Raw genomic sequence first — 7,290 nt, 5'->3', positions numbered from 1 at the left:
GGGTGCAGTAAATTCCTACATTTAGTTTGTTAGTTTGTGGCTTTCTATTTAGGCAAACCACTAACAGAAGGAAACAACGAAATAATTGTACAAAACAGCCGCACAATACAGTGACAGAATACATAAACATCTGCCCAGATGGAGTTGGCTCAAGAAAAAGCTTTTATCTGTTTACTCCAATTCCGCTTTTCTCTTGCAAGAAAGACAAGAAAACAGAAGCTTTTCCTACAAAAGGGAAAATTATAACAAAAAAAAAATAAAAAAATCAGGCCTGCAAATACACTGCTAGCGACTTTTATAACAACTAATATTATAAGAAACTCTTGATATGAACCCTCTTCAGCATATTTGTTAAACATATGCATAGTACATAGTTTTTGATTTGATATAAATTAGGGACATTTTCAAGTTCTTCATCAAATGAGTTCAATAAATAATGAATACTTCTTTGGGTGGCACAATGGCTTATCAATGTTGTACAAAAATGTTGGACCTGGAATTTATAGGTTCCCCTTTGATAAGGAGTGTCATCTTTGCAGGAAAAGAACTGTTGAATATTTGTTGGGAGTTGACTATTACTTGCTTTATGTACTAACTGTAGAGATTTAATTTGAACTATATCTTTAGCTTTTAATATTGTTGATTTAAAAAAAAGTTTGTATGTTCTTTGTACTAAGTGTTATGCCAAATCCCAATACCTTCTTCTGAAGTCGAATAAGTGTTTCTATATTGCTAGTACACGTATTTTCCCAAATCTTTATACATTAACTACTAGCAAGTTCAAAATATTTCAAAGACGAAAAGCATATGTCCAAAATACATTTTCTAATTGAACAATTTGCAAACAAACAAAATAAAAAAATAAACTTGAGTATTTTCTTTAAAGTATGGAAATGTGATTGATTAAAACTACTGCCTTACTTAGCATCTAGTCCACCATTCGCTTATTAAGATATCAAACAAAGTAAAACACTTTAGAACGACAGTGTGTATTATTTAATGCCTCATTGGGGTAAAAAAAATCGATTCAAACAATAAGCAAAAATACATGGAATATCATACAAAAATGCATTTTTAAATACTTGTAGGTTGGGAAATTTGTACTTACTTCATATAACATGAGCCTCACCTAGAAGGAGCTGACATGATGGTCCACCATATTGCTGCAATGGGTATTCAATTAGTAGAAAGAAGTCTGAAAGTATATTACTCACTTTCCAGGGATGAGTACTGAATTAATAAAAAATGTGATTGCCTCATTTCTTAACTTGACGGAATACTGAAAGTTGTATTAGATGTCACAATCCTTGCGTGCTGGTGTAATGAGACAAGGCAAATCAGCTAAATTAGAAGAAAAAAAATGTTGGGGTTTGTCCGCTTTGATTCTCCGTAGGTTGTATTCTTCGTTGTGCTTTGTAGCGCTCCTTTTCGGCTGCAGTTCACAATAAAGGCACATCTCGTTGTCACATACTGTATCACACACTCTCACTTTAATTCTTTTTTAACTGGCATGAAAATTAACAAGCCTAGTTGTTTATGCTCAAATCAGCAGTACTGGTGTTTTTTATGTGGAGTTGCTGGCTTCATGCCTGCAAGTAAAACTAAAACTGCAGCCACCCAAGAAAACACAAGCAGTTTGTTGATTCCCCGTGACCACATCAATCCTGCTACAAGGGAGCCGTGATTCCGTCCGCTTTGTGAGTGCGTTAATGATGTGTTGAGCAGCATGAGTCAAGCAGAGTCGCGAGGGCAAATGCAAATGGACAAGCTGGAGAGGAGTGCAAGTGATTCGATGTGACTGTCTCGATCCGTCAGGCCTGAGAACATTTGCAGAGTGACAGCGCATGCAGGTCACTCGCTTTCAATTTTCTCCACTCTGTGCTCTCTCCTCCTCATACATCCCTTTCACTTTGCATTTTAATAGCTGCTATACACACCTCAAAATCCATTTCCTATCTTTACAAAACAGGTAGGACTTAACTGTATTTAATAGTATAAAAACCAGGAGGTAGCAGCCCCACGGTGCAGAGGTACAGGGTTCAAGTCCAGCAACCGCAGCCTCCCCGTGTGAAGTTTGCATGTTCTCCCCGTGCCTGGGTGGGTTTCCTCCGGGCACTCCAGTTTCCTCCCACTTTCCCAAAAACATGCATGTCAGGTTAATTGGCCAAATTGTCCCTAGGCGTGAATGAGCTTGTGAATTGTCTGTCTTTACGTGCCCTGCGACTGGCTGGCAACTAGTTCAGGGTGTCCCCACCGCCCGAAGACAGCTGGGATGGGCTCCAGCACCCCCACAACCTTAATGAGGATAAGCGGTGCAGATAATGGATGGATTATAAAAACCTATGTGGAGCTATGGGGTTTCACGGCAGTTACCTCCGTGGGAAAAAAGCTTAACACCAAGATAAAACAAGGTAATGACAAGTAGCAACAACAGATTGCAGCAACGTGCGTAGCGTGGAATAGTAGCAACAGTATTGTCAGACAAAACTTGGCAACGCTGTGAAATAAAGACATTGCCAAACAACACATTTTGTCAAACTGAACATCAAGATGACAAGTACACTAGCATAATTTTCGGGTACAGGATTTCTTTTTTTAAATGGACACATGAGAGACTTGGCTGCCAAGAGAGAATTTGTGATTATAGGGTATTTTGCCCAAACCAAAAATGACACTTTTCCCCATAATTTCCATTCACTGTGGTTTTTCTATGTTGCATATTTTGTCGGATGAACTAACACGTCTTCAACTGGAGAATTTGAAAAAGTTAATGAGCGAGCTGTGTTGAACATAAAGGGATCCCGTGTAATATTTGCCACTAAATGTGGCTGCGTTATGTAGTGCAACTTTAAATGGGTGCTTAAAAGCTAAAAAAAATGATACAAAAAAAACAGACACTCAACGTGACCAAACCGACCCATTGTTTTTCTCTTTTACTTTCACAGCTTTGTCGCATTTCTCCACTACACAAACATAAGGTTCTTGGGTCTTTGGGTCCAATCACGTCAGATCACGTTTGAACTCCATATTTCGAATGTCAATCACAATAAGAATGAGGTAAACTTACACCCATCTAGCAAGGCCGCCATTACTCAAGTTGGACGGATTTGTTCACAACATTAACGATCTATTTTGATTGGTCCAAAACCCTACATTCTGATCCCAATCCGACTACTGCCTACATGTATACATATCACGATGAAGTGACTCCGACGATGTCAGCGATATAAAAGTAAATCGGATGCATGTTAGCGCTGTGCGCTGAGCGGTGTAGACTTTTCTTCTTGTCAAACAGCAATATTTGTTTTCTTTCCCCCTCACGAGTCACATTCACTAACTCAACCTGAGTCTTCGCCAAACTTCACTTAACCAAACGTGCGAGCATCTTCATCCAAGCGTGTCGGCTGCCTAAATTTTTCATCTTGCTGTCTCAAGCGCTCAGTTTTTTTCCGCTACAATCGGAGTCCATCACACGATCTGGCAATCTTTCCGCTCGGGCGCAATTCGGGGAACTGTCGAAGCCGACAGGACACGAACGCAGATGACGGTGAAACGGACGGATGGACAGGGTGGCAAGCGTCCGTAGGTGGACGTGAAGGGCAGGCGACGGGAGATGGTGGAGGTAAGTTGTCTGTTTGAAGATAAATCGCAATGGCAGTGCAGTGTAGAGGAGGGCAACTATCTGTAAACACACCAGCAGATGTGTATGTGTGATTGTGGGCAAACGCTCACATACGCACGAAGCCCGCGGCGAGGTGGTGAAAGGCCACGGTTGATTGAATGCTGCAGGCCGATTCGGCCTCGTACTAGCCGAGCGCTGCGTGTTGGAGATGTTTGGATTCAAATGCGTTCATCCGTGCGCACATGAGCGACTGTGAGTCATTCTCTCCAATCTTCCTCCTTTTAAACTCACTTTGCGCTTCATCATTTCAACTGAACCTCACCCTTGTTGTCGCCGTTGGCCCAAAAGCTGCATAGCTCGTCTTTGTCACCATTTTGACATTTTCAGAATGACAGTGCGTATTATTTGGACGACTAGATGTCGCTGTATTGTGTAGTGCAACTAAAAACAGGTACTATAAAGCACAAGGAGGAATAGAAACTATGAAGAATCAAGTGACCAAACCCATACCCATAAAGCTAGGTAATTGCTGCCCTTATTAATGATTGATATTCCCCTTATTAAGCAATAATAAACCTTACAAACACAAGGCGGCAACTATTTACTCACAGTAAGACTGACTATGCAGAATAAAAAAATGATAATTTGTGTAAACACATTATTTCATTTTATCTTTTATTAGTTTATCTTTCTTTGTTCTTTCCCCGCTTGCAGTAAATTTAGTTTTGTTTATTTTACACGGCAGAGCAGGATTTTGCAGACTTCATCTGTTCTACAGATGGTTTTACTTTGTAACATAAACTGTCACAATTTAGTTTAATTTGCAACAAAGATATAGAATCAGTTCACATTGTCTTCCTATCTTCTGTATGTGCCTTGATCACTTGGCTGAAAACTCTGCCACTGTCGGAATTAGAATGAGAAAAGTACAGTAATACAAGTGAAAACTAAATGTTTGATGGAGAAGAACATTTGCTAGTGTACTGCGGCACTATTGTGAATCTACGATGACATTGTCTGCTACCAGTCACCAAGACGATCCTAATAAGATTAGATGAGACAATTCTGTCATGGTCGCCTTGGCGACCGGTCTGCCCCGCCCCCTGGACCCAGCTGAAGCAGTTCAACTAATCGAGTGTCTGCTATTTAAGGCTGGATTGTGGGTTTGCGGGTGCGGGCTCATTACATATACACACTCCCGGTCTGTTATGCCTTGTCCAGTTTAGTTGAGTTGGAAGAATCAACTGTTTGTTTTGTCATGTCCCTGAGTTTTGGACAACTTTTATTTTGTTAAATAAAACTTTTGGATCGTTACGCAATTGAGTTCTCCCTTCCTGCCTCCTGCCTCCGTTCTGGTCCGATCACCCCTTCGACCCCACCGCGCCTCGTGACAGAATGAGCCCGCCAACATTTGAACTCAGCGAACGATCCCTGCGCGATTTGGGGAGAGCTGGAGAACGCAGCTTGGCAAGCGCCCACTGAGTCCGACTTCGACTCCCTGCCCGTTCGAACCACGGCCCCGCCCGTCGTGGCCATTGCTGTGCCTCGAATGGGGTCCCGGGAGGAATTGACGCCTGCCTGTTCGACTCTCATGCCTGCCTGCCCGACTCCCGTGCCGATTGCCTGCTATTCAGTCTCCCCTGCGTGCCAGTCCGACTCCGCTGCCTGCCAGTCCGACTCCGCTGCCTGCCAGTCCGACTCCGCTGCCTGCCAGTCCGACTCCGCTGCCTGCCAGTCCGACTCCCCTGCGTGCCAGTCCGACTCCCCTGCCTGCCAGTCCGACTCCGCTGCCTGCCAGTCCGACTCCGCTGCCTGCCAGTCCGACTCCGCTGCCTGCCAGTCCGACTCCGCTGCCTGCCAGTCCGACTCCGCTGCCTGCCAGTCCGACTCCGCTGCCTGCCTGTTCGACTCCCTTGTTTGTCTGTCTGTTTTCGCCTGTACAGTTTGCTCGCCGGAACCCCCCTGCCGAGCGCCGATTCCGATCCGCCCGACGCAGATGGCGCCTGCCTCTCCCCGTTCCTGCGTGTTCGGAGGAGGGAGCGGGGTCGCCCCAATCGTGAGCGTCGAACCATTCCGGGGCGCGAGTTAGTAATTTTTTTTTCTTTTTGGGACCTAGGGAGCTGTCCCTTAAAGGGGGGGCTCTGTCATGGTCGTTTTGGCGACCGGTCTGCCCCGCCCCCTGGACCCAGCTGAAGCAGTTCAACTAATCGAGTGTCTGCTATTTAAGGCTGGATTGTGGGTTTGCGGGTGCGGGCTCATTACATATACACACTCCCGGTCTGTTATGCCTTGTCCAGTTTAGTTGAGTTGGAAGAATCAACTGTTTGTTTTGTCATGTCCCTGAGTTTTGGACAACTTTTATTTTGTTAAATAAAACTTTTGGATCGTTACGCAATTGAGTTCTCCCTTCCTGCCTCCTGCCTCCGTTCTGGTCCGATCACCCCTTCGACCCCACCGCGCCTCGTGACAAATTCTTGGGGTTTTGACATTTCAACCTAGTTTTATTTAAAAAAAAAATATTGGAAAGTGAAGACATCAATGAATTTTGAACACGTAAAAAGATGACTGTACAAAATACACTCAATTCCGATTCCAAATCTGTTCTAAAAGCCATTTCATAACAAACAACAGTGAGGATTAGCAGTCAAATTGCATATCTCTTATGCAGGTGTAAAATATTAAAAATAGAATGAACTTACCTGTGGGTTTAAAACAATGGTTTGGTGCCTTCGCTCCCCTCTTTTCTCCAATAGAAGGCAGCATCACCCCTTTTTCCAGTCGCCCTCACTTTTCCTCTCCCCAAGTGATTCCAACTAGACAATTAGCCAACAATACTACAAATAACCCGGGCTCCCACTTCATGTTGCAGAGCTATTATTATTGAATACTTTCACTCTTTGAGGTCCACTATCCCAGTCCTCGCCTCCTTTTTGTCACCTGCTAGAAGCCACCCTTCTGCACGGCACTCAAACCTGCACCTTCGCCGTCTTGGTAGATTACAGGGTGGATGACAATTTCCCAAACAGAAGGGTCTTGGACCGGCTCAGTGTGCGGGCCATTCCCTTGGAGCGAACCATCACCACCAAGGTGAGCAATGGCCGATCACTCAGCACTATTAGGGAACGGCCTCTTGTAGGGCAATCACCAGGAGACCATCTTGTTCCTGATCATGGAGTGTAACATCACCCGTGGTCTTAAGTCTACCCTGGTTGAAGATCCACGACCTACAAAAAGACTAAAAGCATGTCCTATCCTGACGAACCACTTGTCATCCCAACTGCTTGCTTAAGCTCCTTTTAACCCCCCAGTTGAGTCGTTTCCTCTTTCTCTAGACCTGACCTCTGCTCCCAGTATTCATCAGGACCTCTCTCCTGTCTTCAGTAAGTACCATGCCCAATCCTCTCCGCCCCATCGCCACTTTGACTGTGCCATCGACCTGATCCCTGACGCACCTTTTCCCAGAAGCAGGCTGTTCAACCTCTCCAACCCTGAGTAAGTCGCTAGCTGCGGGCCTCATCCGTCCATCTAGCTCACCCTTGGGTGCAGGATTCTTCTTTGTGGGCAAAAAGGATTGTAGCCGGTCTCCCTGCATTTATTACAGTGGGCTCAACAACATTACAGTAACGGAACCAGAACCCCCTTCCACTCATGGACTCCGCATACACCTC

Source organism: Urocampus carinirostris, chromosome 5, assembly GCF_059441175.1.
Source record: "Urocampus carinirostris isolate Australia breed hairy pipefish chromosome 5, RoL_Ucar_1.0, whole genome shotgun sequence".
NCBI classification, from domain to species: domain Eukaryota; kingdom Metazoa; phylum Chordata; class Actinopteri; order Syngnathiformes; family Syngnathidae; genus Urocampus; species Urocampus carinirostris.
The sequence above is the reverse complement of the archived record's forward strand: the minus strand, read 5'-3'. Positions refer to the sequence as shown.